The 15,675-nt window shown below is 40.3% G+C and overlaps 1 protein-coding gene across 1 annotated transcript in view; it reads right to left on the bottom strand.

Annotated features, from left to right (window-relative positions):
- The window catches only part of GRAP2 (GRB2 related adaptor protein 2), a 60,330-nt gene extending 49,248 nt beyond the window's left edge, over positions 1-11,082 (bottom strand). The window contains exon 1 of the mRNA XM_079142243.1: positions 10,784-11,082. The gene's annotated coding sequence lies outside the window, so the exon portion shown is untranslated. The remainder of the gene's footprint in view (positions 1-10,783) is intronic.
- Positions 11,083-15,675: the final 4,593 nt, after the last annotated feature.

Below are 15,675 nucleotides of genomic sequence, written 5' to 3'. Positions count from 1 at the left end.
GGGATTTTGCCCTGCTCCTAACTCATTTCTTAGTGGCTTTACCTGAAACCTGTCTTGGTGCTCTATGCTAATACTCAAAATGCTTTCTGGATTTTCAGGTTTTATATGATTTTGAGATCATAACTAGTAGAACACTAGGATGGACAGCTCGCTTGCTGTCTCTCCGGGCCACATCTCTCCACAGTCCTCCTATCCTTCACCCCTGGTGCCCAATCCCTGGGCCCCAGTCCTGTTACTGTGCTGACTGTGCGCAGGGCTGTGGGAGAATTCTCTCCTCCCTGTCCCCCAAACTCCCGCCATCGCCACTGGGCCACAGACGCTTGTTTTCTGCTTTGCTGGCCATGTCATACCGTGCCCGGTGCTCCGACAGCATTCTGCTGTTTATAGGTGCACATCAGAGTCTTTCTCCATGAACCACATATCTCTACAACAGTATTTCTCAGCCTCACACCATTGAGATTGCTGTTAAGTCTTTGTTGTGTGGGGCCATCTGGATTCTGCCCACTCTCAAATTATGATGACCAAAAGTGTGTCCTGGCATTGCCAAATGTCCCTCATGGGGTTGGGGTGGGGTGGTGGAGAAAACATTTATCTGAGAAGGCAAGAGTACCTTAAAGCTAGCTATGTATATACTTGAGAAATAACTGGGATGTATAGTAATTTTTTTGGGGGGGGAACTGGGAATTGAACCCACTCTATCACTGAGCTATACCCCAGTCCTTTTTTAGGTTTTCATTTTGAGATAGGGTTTCACTAAGTTGCTGAAGGCCTCACTGAATTGCTGATGCTGGCCTTGAACTTGTGGTCCTCCTGCCTCAGCCTCCCGAGTCACTGGGTATAATAATAGTGCCACCACACCTGGCACACTCTACACTCTCACTAAAAACCACATGGGATTATATGTTTTGTACTGGAACACAAGGTAGCTGATGGGTGAAATGGAGCGAAATCCCTTCACTCTAGACCAGTTTTTCCCAGACTTTATTGTGTATAAGAATCATCAGGAAAATCTTTTTAAAAATCAAGTTCTGAGTCAGGAGGCTTGAGCAAGAGTCTGAGAATTATTTCCTTCCTTCCTTCCTTCCTCCCTCCCTCCCTCCCTCCCTCCCTCCCTCCCTCCCTTCCTTCCTTCCTTCCTTCCTTCCTTCCTTCCTTCCTTTCTTCCTTCCTTCCTTCCTTCCTTCCTTCCTCTTCCTGTTTTTTTGGTGCATTTGTGGAGACTAACTTGAGATCCTCTTTTCTAATGGGCTCCCAGGTGGTGCCAACCCTACTGCTCCTGAGAGCACACTCGCTGTATCAAGTTTGGAGGCGGAGGTCCCAATCAGGTGAGGGAGGGGCCTTTGGACTCCATAATTACAAGATCACGAGCAACATTAAAATTTGCCTTTGAATGACAGATCAGATAAATGTGGACGTTCCCGAACCTTTCTGAAATAAGCAAAACTGTTCACAGGGACGTGTTTAGAAATATGACATTTGTATTAGCTCTACAATATGTATATTTATAATTAAACAAGTGACCTGTGAGCTTTCTGCTTTGGCCAGGGATGAAGATCTATGTTTCTAAAAGTCTGGCAGAAGCTTAAATTTCAGTCTTTTATTTTGTTACTAGTAGAAGAGGATGGTAGGGTTAGGGTAGGGTTGGGTGGTAGAGAGGTTGGAAAGAAGAGAATTACTTAAAAATTATTTAATTTTTTTCTGTAGTATAGTTTGTTTTCTTGGTTAAAGATATTGCTATTTATTCCTCATGTTGATCTATCACCAACCCCATTTCCTTATTAACCTAGAATGGATATAATCCTTATGGATGTGTTGGAGACTCTCTAGGAACTTGACAAATTCATAATAGTGTGTGAGTTTTTGTGCATTTGGTTAGTTCTAATTTACATGCACTTACACAATTCAAGAGTCAGTTCTAATGGGTCTTGCAAAGAAGAAATGCCTTATGGCATTTTCTTGAATTACGAATAATTTCATGTAAAAATTATTAACATCACAGGATATTACTACATCCCCAAATCAGATAACCCAGTTATATCTTTAAAATAGTTGCATAAATGAATGCCCATTAACTGTAATGTGTAGTGATAAGGATAATCACATCTTTTGAAAGCTGTTGAGAGTCCAAAACAAACTTTTCCTTTTCTGATATAATAACTGCCCGTGAGTAACATTTGCTTAGGGTTTTGCAGATGGCTGGCTCATTGTCGCATATCCTTGGGAAGGAAATTGGCTTTCACATTTGTTCCTATTTTACAGTTAGGAAGGCTGAAGTCCATTAATTTGTCTAAAGATGCAGATTTGTCTAGAGTTGCAGATTTATAGAGAATAAGGTCCTGACGCTTTTGAGGCCAGGATCTAGTGTGAGATTAGCTATGAAGCTGTACCAAGAGAAAAGTACTCGCCTGCCAAAGAGGAGAGCCAATGTGCTAGCTCTAGAATATTTTGACAGGTTGTTATCAATACAATCAAGTCTAATAGGGATAAATGTCACTACATTTAAACCTTCGTGCCTTGTGTTTTCCCCCCTTACATTAACAGCATAAATACAGAAAGAGAGATGTAGCTTAAGAGTGGTGCATGAGAACCCATGGTTTTTGTTGACCATGATTTCAGTATGGTCAGCAGTGTGACATAAATGCCAAAAATACCAATGCAATTGTGGACCATATCAATAGAAGTATATGGCATAGATCAAGGGAGGCAAGTACCCCATGATGTTTTGCATTGTCAGGTCACTCCTTGGAGAGGTTTGTTCCATTCTGGGTACCACAACTGAATTGGAGTTGTACTCCATCAGAGGTGAGTACTTGAAATGAGGACAGCATGCACAACCACACAAGAAAAGTGGCTAAAGGAACCAACCTAGATACTCTTCAACAGATGAATGGATAAAGGAACTGTGGTATATATACACAATGGAATATTATTCAGTCATAAAGAAGAAGAATATTAAGAACCAAAAATTCTTATGTTTGAAAAAGATGACTTTGAGGGATGTCTGAAGGGGAGAGCAACCTGTTTGGGAAAAGAGATTGAGGCACAGTCTAATTCTGGATCCCCCAGGGGAAAAATTTTCATGAGTGACTTTCTACTCCTTGTTTGGAAAAAAAAAAAAACAAAAACACCTCTTCAGTGAATAAATAAGACTCTATTCCTCCCACAATTTCCTTGAGGTGTAAAAAATTTGTTGGTACCTTTGTGCCTCCCTGCCTAGACGTTCCTCTCTGCCTTCAGGTGCACCTCCTCCAAGAAGCCCTCTCTAAACACCCCAACTCCAGCCATTTACTGTCATCTCCTGCCATGAGTTTTCTATTACAGTAGCATTTTCTTTTGTTTGTCCTAATTTCCCCAAGAGATGTTAGTTCCTTAGGGAAAAGGACTCTTTTATGTTTTTCTGTTTATTACCTGAAATGTTCTCAGTACATCTGGGTACCTATTAGTTAGGGATTGAGGGAATTTCTGCAGACCATAGCAAAAAGATGAATTAAAGTAACGCGACAGGTAATTTTTTATAGCATCTACATGACAAAGCATCACAGCATACTCTCTTGATGATAATGATACTGAATTGACCCTTCACTTTATGAAATAATATGAGCTGACAAAGTTGGTTGTACAGTAAATCTTACTTCCTTACATTTTAATTTTACCATGGAAGCTGCCTGTCTATGTTGGAGAAAAAGAAAACTTTCTGGCTACAAACTTCATCTCTCTTCTTCCAGTGCATTGGGAATTTCTCTCTGGCTAGGGAATTTCTTGACTCCATACCTTCTCTTTGTTTATTTGGATATTTACAGCACACAGAGTGTCAAGTCACAATATCGTGCAGTCAGTCCCCAGTTCATAAAATGAACTGTAATCTACTTAAAAAACAATTAGGGTTGGGAGTGTAGCATGCATGAGGCCTGGGGTTTGATCCCCAACACTGAAAAAATAATTTTTTTGATCTAGGAAATAAAAATTCCACAAAATGAGTTTGCTTAAATAAGGAAGCACCATGTTATGAATCTTACAAATGAGATAGTGCATGTTTACAATATATCAAAGATAAACAAATGCTTTGGGGGTAGCAATGCACGGATCTTCAAAGTCCTTTGCACTGGGGGTTAAAGAATGGTACCACTTTGCTCAAGGACATAGGAGTGCATGGGCCACACTGAGCTATCTGTGGGAATGAGAATGGAACACGGAAGAGAGGAATGTGGTTCATGCGCCACCACTGCCATTGCTGGACAAGATGGCCTCCAACAACCCAAGGACCTGATTCACTATGCAGCATTTATACACTCATCTGTAAGAAGTGGATATGACCCCACTTGGCAGCCTGGAGTCCACTTAATAAATTTAAAAAGCAGGAGACTGAGAAGTAGAGCTCCACTTTCCTGTCATCAGCCGTTAATCACAAATGGAGAAGGCCACCTTCTTGGCTGTTGGAGTATCAGGCTATCCAGGCAAAGAACACTTGCCCTGAACAGTCCAAAGTTCAAGGAGGAGGGATGGTTATGACCTTCCTCAGCCTCAGAGCTGCACACCCTCTCCAAACCTCCCACTGGCAAGTCCATTGCGGGGACATTAAAGGACTCTTAATAATGAACAATCAGGTAGAAGGCTCGTTGTCCTTCAAAAGGAATAACCTCTTCAGAAGAACAGGGTCTACCAACCCTAGTAAGTCCGTCAGCATCGTTTATTTCCATATGACACTCTGAACTGTCCTTGAAAGGTAATAACATCCTGCAGTACTTCTGTCCAATGCACAGCACAGGGGCAGAGGACAGCTGCTGTAAAATAGCCCTGCAGCCAGTGGGGTGGCTAGCAGAGTGACACATGAGCCATCCACAAAAGCGCCATTGATATCTATTGCTTCTAAAAGAATCTGCAAAGGAATCTACCAAGATCTGGTTGTCATCTCTTGTGACCTTCAGGAAAGGGCAAAGAGTCTCACAGTCCATGCAGAAAAAGCCAATTCCCTGTGTTCTTGGTGGGTTAGGAAGTCTTCAACAGAAAACTGAAGACTTCAGAGAACATGGCTGACCTTTCACTTGACCAAAGAGGAAACTGAGGCCAAGAAAGTCAGGTGGTTTGTTCAAGGTCACGTAGGCAGTTCTCGGCAGAGCCAGAATTCAGATTTGCAGAAGCTCTGTCACGGGTTCCTATGATTCAAGTATGCGGTTCCCAGAGCTGTGTGGGGCAGGGAGGCTGAGCTGCAGCCCAGAGTCCTGGGCCAAGTACTGGCAGCCTCCAGGAATATGACCTTGAGCAAGTCACTTAAACTTGTCCAGTTTTGGTTGTCCCACTTTCCAAAATGAGAGGTAAAATATGTGCTCTGCCTGCCTCAAAGACCACAGCCAGATCAAACGAGATAGTGTGTGAAGACCTGTTGTAAAGCTCCCTTGGGTTCAATGTGAAATGACTGTGGATCAAGCCATTTCTCCTATTGAACACGTGTAGACGGACACCCGGGCAATCCTGGGTAACTCTGTTGAGGATGAAGCTAGGTACAGGGGCTCCCCCAGCCCCAGGGACAGTTTTCACAGCCTTTATGGGTTTCCCAAATGTGTTGGCGACACTCTCCCCACTCTCACCCCCCACACCCGACCACCCCAGTGAGAACCGTGGGCTGAGGATATCAGAATACAGACCAACAACTTAGAAGGTATTAAAATTTTACAAATTTCTTAGATTTAACGGATGGTTGCGATCCTCCTGCTGACCTTACTGATTCTATAATCCGTATTTTTAGAACAGATCTCTTTGGGGGAGGAGAGCTTCTTCAGCTCTCTGACTCTATATTTTGTTCCCTAAAGGGCTAAAATCTACGACCTGTAAAATGATGGGTAGGAACTTTAAATTACAAATCAACCAGACCGTTTTCCCCTACTTGTGTACTAACAATATTTCCTAGTTATTTAGAGACTTTTCTTTAAAATCATATTTAACCAGGGAACTATCTACCTATTATTTACTGAGTTCCCACAGTTCTCAGTGGTTTGTTTCTAATATTTTTCCATAAAGCACTAGACAAAAGACACACGTCGTAAAACATTTGTAGGCCCACACATCCAGCCTGTGGCTCTCCAAGGCTGGAGAAAAACAAATGAGCAACTATTATTCATGACCAATTGATCAATTAGGCTGCTTTTCATTAAAAAGCATGAAAAGGCAGAACCAATTTAGGATGACTGTATTTGAAATGCACAAAAACATTATTAATGCTGGATTTTCTTTCCCTCGCTTATTTTTAGTTCTCTTTAGAAAATTACACTTGAGAGCTCTCTGTAATGGCAATTTAAGGAGTGGATTAGACTTGGCACAGTACTGGAACCCTTCTGTCATGCTAATGAAGGGGCAAGGGCAGTGCCTCATGTGTAAGGCTTTTTCTGGTTCCAGAAGCTGCAGACTACCTGATGGAACACCCGCGTGTGGAGATCACCAGCCAGGAAGTCACCAGCTAACACCGCCCTCCATCCCCCATGAGAAACCCGCTCCCTCTTCCATAAATCTGACAAGGCTTATCCTTTGGTGTTATAGTTACTATAGAAAATCTTCTATAGTACAGGAATGTGAAAAATGACCATGATTTTTTTCCCCATCCTGACTCTATCAAAATATCATCTACTGCCCTGAAGCCCTGAGGCCTCATGCCTCCCGCTTATATTATTCTTTTCAGATTTTTTTCTTCCAAAGACTTCCTCATTCTCTGACTCTTTTCGCTTCTATTTTATGTTTGAAGTTTTTTGTACAGGGCTGTAAGTTATGTAAATGCAATAAGTATACTTATGCTTAATAGAATGCTATTCTTATTCAGATGAAGGGCAACCTAGAGTGTGTTTTGGTAGCAATGCGCCCAGATTTTCAATAACTTCAAAGCTGGAAATGCATGTGTGTGGGTGTGTGGGAGTGTGTGTCGGGGGAGAGTGTGTGTGGGTGTGGGGGGGTGGGAGGGTCTATTGCTGATTTCCACTCAGTTCCATTTGTATCGCTCCCTGTTCCACACACCAGTTTTCAGAGCGAATGCTCTGGAATCAGATTGCCTGGGTTCACATACTGGCTCTACTACGCATCTACTAGTATAGGATACCTGCTGACCTCTTTGTATCTCAGTTTTCTTGTTTGTGAAAGAAGGCTAATAGAATCACTATCTTTGTTGTGCCAGGAGAAATAAACAAATTAATACCTGCAAAGTGTTAGATTAATGCATGACTAATAATAATGATAATGACAACAACACATTGTCTTGGGAAATTGTATAAATTATTTAATCTTCAAAACAATCCTGTGAGGTAGATATCACTATGAGTCTCATTTTATAGCTTAAGAAAACTAAATGCAGATTGAATACTTGTCCAGTTCACTCAGTAAGTGTAGGCTTGGGCTCAAACTCAGGCTGTCTGACTCCACAGCAAACACTCAGTCAATGTTACCTATTATCTCTGTTATTAACAATCTGAATTTTTGTACTCCATAAATATCTACAGTTGCAGCAGCTGCTGCTAACGATGAATTTGTTTCATCCCTCTTTTAAGAGTATTAAGATGTATATGTGACCACCAATGGAATAATTGATTGACCACCAATGGAATAATTGATTTAGACAAAGGATCATCACCTGAAATCATTGGGTGCATGTTTTTTGGGAAATGGGATATTACCAGAGTGCCAAAGTACAGCCCCCTCAGATTACTTGCTGATTGCAAAAGGAGAAAAAAGTACCTTTACAATGAGAGAGAGATCCATCCCTCACAGCCTTGAGCCATGATCAAACTTGGCACCATGGCTAGGGTGACAAATTGGCATCATGTGCCTCCTGGGAGGACGCCATATGGAGCACCCTGTAGCACCTTGTAAAGAACATTCGGCCAAAACCTCCTGGTTTTCAGTCCTATCTTGGAGTTTTATATGAAGTAAGGGGGGTATTGACCATGAGGCAACAACCAATGCAGAACGTCGGCTTCCTACCAGATAACTACCCTAGCAATTAAAAAAAAAAATCCAGTGCTGAAAAATGAGATATAAAACCAAAACATAAAATTTGTTTTTGTTTTTAAAAATTGGATCCTTTTTTTGTTTGTTTGTTTTGTTTTTGTCTTTTTTTAAAAATAGGACACATTTGGGGAACAAATAGGGAAGATTCAACGTGGACTAGCTGTTAGATGATATTAAGGCGTTACCATTCGCCATCTTAGGTGTGATGATGGTGTTGTGATTATATAGAAAACTGTCCTGATTCTTAGATGTGGATGAATTATCTAGGGTGAAGTGTTATTTTACTTGCAACTTACGCTGTGTTTTTAATAGTGGATGCTTTCGGACAGAGGGTCACTTGTAAATTACTCTATAAACATTCAGAAAGAAATATAGAGATGGAACAAAAAGTTAGCGGTTGTTGAACCTAAGTGATAAGTAGAGAGGCATTCATTGTACTAGTATTTCAATGTTTCTTCAAATTTGGACATTTTATTCACTTTATAAGATAAATGTCTTACATTTTTGGAAAGACTTGTACCATCATGTTCTTTGCAATAGTTTCTCTAAATTTTGTTTAAAAATGCATACTTAAAAAAACTACGTTAAAAATTATTTACTGAGCTGGGCACAGTTGGCATGTGCCTGTAATCCCAGTGACTCAGGAGGCCAAAGCAGGATTGCAAGTTTAAAGTGAGTCTCAGCAACTAAGCAACTTAATTAGACCCTATCTCAAAATAAAAAATAAAAAAGACGGGGGATGTGGCTCACTGATTAAGTGCCCCTGGGTTCAATCCCTGGAACCAAAAAAAAAAAAAAAAAAAAAAAAAAAAAGGAAAGAAGAATGAAAGCAGAGACACATGAGAAAAAAGATGAGAAAGAAGTTGCTCCTTTATGGATCAAGAGATACTAGGCGAGACTTCAGATGGACAAAATGGGAGCCAAACATCTACAATCATTGGTTCAAATAACTAAGCTCATGAAGATTCCTGAACAAGTTTCAAGTTTGTTTTAGGGGGTGTGATTGTGAAGAGTCTGACCTAAGGATTAATCCAGCAGCTGCTGTTACTTATTTAAGAAATCCTGATGGAATCACACTGAATGTCATATTTTGAACAATATCAGACTTTTCTTGACCAGAAAAAGAGGCAAGTTCTGCTCAAGTTCAGGCATGAGCCCTTTAAGCCAACACCAGCTGGTAGTTATTCTCTGGGAATCAATAAGTATGTGGGAATTAGGATCATTTTCCACTCTCCCAGAGAGCAATCGTTCGAAAAGAGATGGTCTCAGCCAGTGAGTGGATAAATTTTGCGTAAGAGATGAGAAGAAAGTGATCAAGATTCAAAGGAATAATAATGATGTCATCTTACCTAAAAAGGCAAGTACCCTGCATCTATGTTAACTCATTTACCCCTATGAGGTAAAGGTAGAACCACCGAAATAAAAAAGAAAGGGGATTTTCATGAGGGCCTAAGATGTGGAAGATATTCAAAGGGATTATGTTAGCAGAAATATTTCTTCATATTGAACAGATCAGTCATCTCCTTTTCTGCTCAGTAAAGTCACTTTCAAAAGGATAAAAGCTATTACAATTTAGGGAAAATAAGATTATAGTTTACTATATGGGAGACACTCAAAGTTGACTCTAAAGGGTAGTTTTATTCAATGATACAGAGCCAACTCTCTTACAAAAAGAATAAAAAATGTCTCCAAAAAAATACAAAGCACAGTTTTTAGAAATTTGAAATTTAAATGTACTTACATGCATTCTCTATTTACATTGTGTTTTTTAATAGTGAATACTTTAGGACAGAGGATCACTTTAAAATTATTCTATAAACAAAGTTTTATATACAATATCAAGTTATTAAAGGAAAGTATTTTAAACTAGATGTTCTCTCTGAAAATAAAAACAAGAAAGAGGTGCACAGAACAAAAGATTCTTTGACCTGAAGTTTCCTATCCTCAGATAATATTTGCATATAAAATTTTTTCATTGAATTTTTAGATCCCAATATCTACCCTTTAATTTATCTAGCAATGTATGTGTTTAATAAAGTATAAATTACATATATTTTATTTGATCCAAATTCAGGGGCCTAATTTGAAGCATATACATTTGATAACTTTTAAGTTAGTGAAGTCTTTGGAATATCTTTATATTCACTCCCCATGTTCAGAACAATTGAGGACAAAGAGCTTTAAGGAGCTATCTTTGAACTAGACACTTAAATTGGAGACAGTCAGAATAGCATAACTATTATTAAAGAGACAAAGATAGACAATACTCTCTCAAAATACATTTCAATGGAAAGTTTTCTTTTTGTAAAGGAACCCAAACTGGAATTCTTTGTAAAGGGAACATAAATTCTGACAACTGGAAATTTGAGCAAACAGAGAAACCCTGCCCTCAAGAGTCTGGTGTTTGTTCATTGTTGCTCAGCCCTTTACCACCTCCTGCTCCCCAAATTGGATTCAGTGCTGACTATGGCAAAGTGGAATTTGACTTGTGTGACCCCAGTATCTGAAGTCTTTCTCTGAGATGTCTCTGAAGCCAATTAGTGGAGGTTTTTGTTCTGGGCTGAGCGAAGACCAAGTCTTCCCTGATGCATCTAATAGAAGTCGAGTCCTAGCACCACAAACCCTGTCACCACAGAAGATTTAGAGACCTTGACTGATTGATTAAAATATTAAAAGCAATATTAGAGAGCTCCTGGGATTCATTTTAATTAGATTTGACTAGGAGAGAACATTCTGTAAGTCACAAAACAGTTCAAGGTTTCTAGATGATACATATCAATGTCATATAATGACATACCTTTTGGAAGATGAGAGGTTGAGTTTGTGTCTTGGCTTTGACACTGAGTTATTAGAGTCCTCTCTTGCAAGCAGGAAGATGAATTCAAACATCAAAACTTCTGCATTCAGAGTACAGATCCACCTTGCACCATCTTCCAAGTACCGCAGAGAGGGGTGCAAGTTTATAGATCCATCGATACTGTCTCCTCCTCCCGGCCGCTTACTCTCTTCTCCAAACTACCCCCAGTCGGCTCTGCAGTCTGCAGGCAAACCACACAGGAACTAGCAGATACCGGGCTGCAGAGAGTTGGGTGTGAGCCTTAGATTATGTGGTTTTGTTTTCTTGCTGTCAGAGTTGAACTAAAATGCAGGAGGTTCACCGAAACACTTTTGCTTCTTTATGATTGGTTTCAATTTTAACAATATCCCCTCTGAATACTTAGGTTCACATAAGAAAATTTCTAACCCTGGACATGGTCCATCAGCAAGCTGCTGTTTGCCTTTAAGGAAAATCCTCATTTTCTATGAGTATGTCCATGCACTCAGAGAAGCGTGAAGGTTGTGAGGGGAAACATTTGAAGTCAGCCTTGATCAAGGGCAGTGCAAAAAATCTCAGAGAAAATGTGTATTCAGCCCATAACATGACTCCCCAGCTCATACTATGACTCTTGACCAAAAAAAGAGGAAAAGCTATGAGCCAGGTTTGCCACATCCACGCAGGCTGGCATTAGTAAGGACTGTCCCTAAGATTTATGGACTTTAGTCTAGAGGAGGTTGGATTTGAGACTTTCTGGGATTTTAAGAACCACTCATTGACTGAGAAGTTTGTCACCTTCCACTTCCTCAGTTCTTACCTTCGAATTTATAACTCACCCTCCCTCATACCAACTGCCAACTGAGAAGGCCTCTTCCTCTCTCTTTGCTCATGCTACAAAAGGGATTGTCAACATGCATCTTTCGTATAAAATTAGACATGATGCTATTTGCTAAGTGGCGCCCTTCATAGTTTGGAGGCTGAACCCAAGATGAAGAGGGAAATATTGGCTCCAGGGTCCAGGGATGTTTCCAGCATTAATCTCTGAAATCTCAAGAAAGAGGGAAGGATTTCATATGTGACTCAATTGGGGGAGGGCTCTAAAATTTAAACATATTCTGCATTTCTGCATTGTGAGGTGCCATCCTTTATATCTCTGTGACCCTTTATTCATAAACTGTGCTCAAGATTTACTTTTCCTTTTTTGTTTTTAGTTATACATGACAGTAGAATGTATTTTGACATATCATACATACATGGAGTATAACTTCCCATTCTTGTGGTTGTACATGATGTGGCATTACACTGGTCGTGTATTCATATATGAACATAGGGAAGTGATGTCCCATTCATTCTACTGTTTTTCCCATTCCCACCCTCTCTCTTCCCCAATTTTCCCTATCAAGATTTGCTTTTTAAAGAGCCTTTTCCTTGTTCATAACTGCTCAATACTTTTACTGAAATAGAAAAGAAGGAATCTGGTAGAATTGGTAGAGTAGTTTGGTTAGAGTAGGTGCTCAGTAAATATTGAGTTGGTTAAAGGAAGCAATTTGCTACTCCTAACTCCTTTATAATGGGCTTTCTTTTTATAAATGCAAGTTTGTGAATGGGATGCCCACTATTCCTGCATGTTAAAAAGGTAGACATTTTAAAGAAAAAAAAAACTTGTTGCTGATTTTAAAACAATAACATCTCATCATTGGCCTCCAAATTCTTCAGCCTTCAGGGTCTAAGGACATTTCTAGATCCCATCATTATATTGAGCTCCACTGCCAAGTTTCAAAACACTGAAATCCTCTGGCCACATCCTTATTCTTCAGTAGTTCCCAAGTCAGTCGTTTGAAGTGGTTAAGCAGCGAATCCCTAAACTTCCATGGCTAAGAAGTGGGAAGGGAAAATGTTTAATTGGTGTTGTACAGAAAGTATCAGGGTGTTTTCAGCTTGTACCCTTGTGGGGAAGCTAATTTTTCACAGGGTGCTATCTGCTCCGGGGAACAGAATGAATGTAAGAATATAATCCCTCTCTTCTAAGTGTGGGGCAGAGTGCAGAGCAGAAGAAGCTCAGAGAACTTATTTTGGTAATGACTGATTGGCGGCTGTGTTACACAGCATAGTGGGAGGGAAGGAGGGCTCTGTTGGTGGCTTATTGCATGATGGCTCTGTAATGAACAAGTGCAAAGGCACAGCCTTCGAAAAAAGAACCTAACGTGAGAATGTCAGTCTTTAGCCCTCACCATCAGGGACACTGAGAAGAACAGCAGGTTATTGGGAGGATTCAGGGATATGTGAAATACCACCAATCCTCAATGGAGAGAGTTTATTTTAAAATCATACTTGTTTGGGCTGGGGAGATAGCTCAGTCGGTAGAGTGCTTGCCTTGCAAGTGCAAGGCCCTGGGTTTGATCCCCAGCACCAAAAAAAAAAAAAAAAAAAAAAAAAAAAAAAAAAAAAAAATCATACTTGTTTAAAAATTTTTAGCAATTCCTTTTAAAGGATCATCATCAGTACCAGAACTTCTGGGGGTTTTGTGGTACTAGGGATTGAACTGGGGGTGGCTTTACCTCTGAACTACATCCCAGCCCTTTTTTAACTTTTGCTTTTGGAAAGGGTCTCTTTTAGGGTCTTAGTTGCCAGACTGGCCTCAAACTTGTATCCTTCTGCCGCAGTCTCCCCAGCCACTGGGATTATAGGTTTGTGCCATAGTGCCTGGCATAGCAGAACTTCCTACACATAATTATGCTTAGTTTAACTTTATGATAAAATGTACACTGCTGATTCAATAGTGTGAATTCAGATATTTTCTTTCTTTTGTTTTTGGTACTGGGGATTGAACTCAGGAGCACTCAAACGCTGAGCCACATCCCCACTCCCATTTTGTTTTATTTAGAGACAGGGGCTCACTGAGTTGCTTAGCCCCTCGCTCTTGCTGAAGCTGGCTTTGAACTTGGGATCCTCCTGCCTCAGGCTCCTAAGCTGCTGGGATTACAGGCGTGTACCACTGCACCTGGCTCAGATATTTTCTTTTTATTCATTCAGTAAATGAAGTTTGAACACCTTCTCTGTTAGGCCTGCCTTAGGTCCTGGTAATACTCACGAACATAATACAGTCTCTTTCCTTCTGGATCCTACATTCTGGTAAAGGCTGTGGGGCCCTGAGAAAGATGAAGCAGGGTGAGAGCCATAGGGGGTGCAATTTTACGTTGAGAGATCAAAAGGCATTTAAGAAGACCAGAACAAAGTGAGGAAGCCAGTCCCGGGACACTGGGGACATTGTGGAATGGCTTTTGCAGGTATGGGGACTTCCTCTTGTGAAGCCTGAAGGTGTGAGCAGCTGGTGGAGAACAGCAAGGTGGAGAACGGCTGGGATGAGGTAGGGAGTGGACAGAACATCAGGCACTGCTGGCCATGGGAGTGAGATGGGAGCCAATGGAAGATTTTGAATTCAGGAGTGATATGATCTGACTTGGGCTTTAGATTTTAAAAGGATCGCTCTGACTGTTGTGTTGGAACTAGATTTTAAGGGAGCAAGAACAGAAGGGAGACAAGTTAAGAGGCTACTGCAGTTGTCCAGGCAACAGATAATTGTGGCTTAGAACAGGGTGGTGGGAAGTGGTTAGATTCCAAATAAACAGGGTGATCACAAAATTCAGAAACATAGAAAATATTACTGTATCATGCACTGGAATGCAGTATCAGTTAAACCACCTATTATTCAGACTTGGTGACCGTACTGTAGCTAACAGATACAATGTGAAGTATCAGAGAGAGGAAAAGTATGACTCCAGGGTTCATGGCCTGAGAAACTAGAAGCAAGGATGTTATCACTTACAGAACCAGGAGAGACTGTGAGGGAGCACATCTGGAAGACAAGCTCAGGAGTCTGGTTTGTGAGACATAACAAAGGGGAAGTCAAGAAAAATACATGAGTTTGGAGGTTGAGATTATGGTTGAAAATAAAACCTTCAGAGTTGTTGGTATGTAAGGGTCTTTTTTTTTTAAATTTATTTACTGCATTTTGATTCATTGTACACAAATGGGGTACAACTTTTCATTTCTATGGTTGTACACGAGGTAGATTCACACTATTATAGGGTAATAATGTCTGTCTCAGTCCACTATCTTTCCTTCCCCCATCCTCTCTTGCCCCATTTCCCTCTACACAATCCAAAGTGTCTCCATTCTTTTCTTACTACCCCCCAAACCCATTATGTATCATCATTCACTTATAAGAGAAAACATCTGGCCTTTGGTTTTTTGGGATTGGCTTATTTCACTTAGCATCATATTCTCTAACTCCTATCCATTTACCTGCAAATGTCATAATTTTATTCTACTTTATGACTGAGTAGTATTCCATTGTATATATATCTACCACATTTTTTTTTTTTTTATCCATTCATCAATTGAAGGGCATCTAGTTTGGTTCCACAATCTAGCTATTGTGCATTGAGCAGCTATAAACATGGATGTGTCTGTTCCTGTAGTATGCAGATTTTAAGTCCTTTGGGTGCAGACGAAGGAGTGGGATAGCTGGGTCAAATGGTGGGTCCATTCCAAGTTTTTTAAGGAATCTCCATACTGCTTTCTAGGGTGGCTATACCAATTTGCAACTCCACCAGCAATGTATGAGTGTGCCTTTTCCCCCACATCCTTACCAACACTTATTATTGCTTGTATTCTTGATAATAGCCATTCTAATTGGAGAGAGATGAAATCTTAGGGTGGTTTTGATTTGTATTTCTCTAATTACTAGAGATGATGAGCACTTTTTCATATATTTGTTGATTGCTTATATATCTTCTTCTGTGAAGTGTCTGCCCAGTTCCTTAGCCCATTTATTGATTAGGTTCTTTGTATTTTTGGTGTAAAGTTTTTTT

The sequence above is a fragment of the Sciurus vulgaris genome (genome assembly GCF_902686455.1).
Source record: "Sciurus vulgaris genome assembly, chromosome: 5".
NCBI classification, from domain to species: Eukaryota; Metazoa; Chordata; class Mammalia; order Rodentia; family Sciuridae; genus Sciurus; species Sciurus vulgaris.
This window is presented reverse-complemented; position numbering and strand designations above follow the sequence as displayed.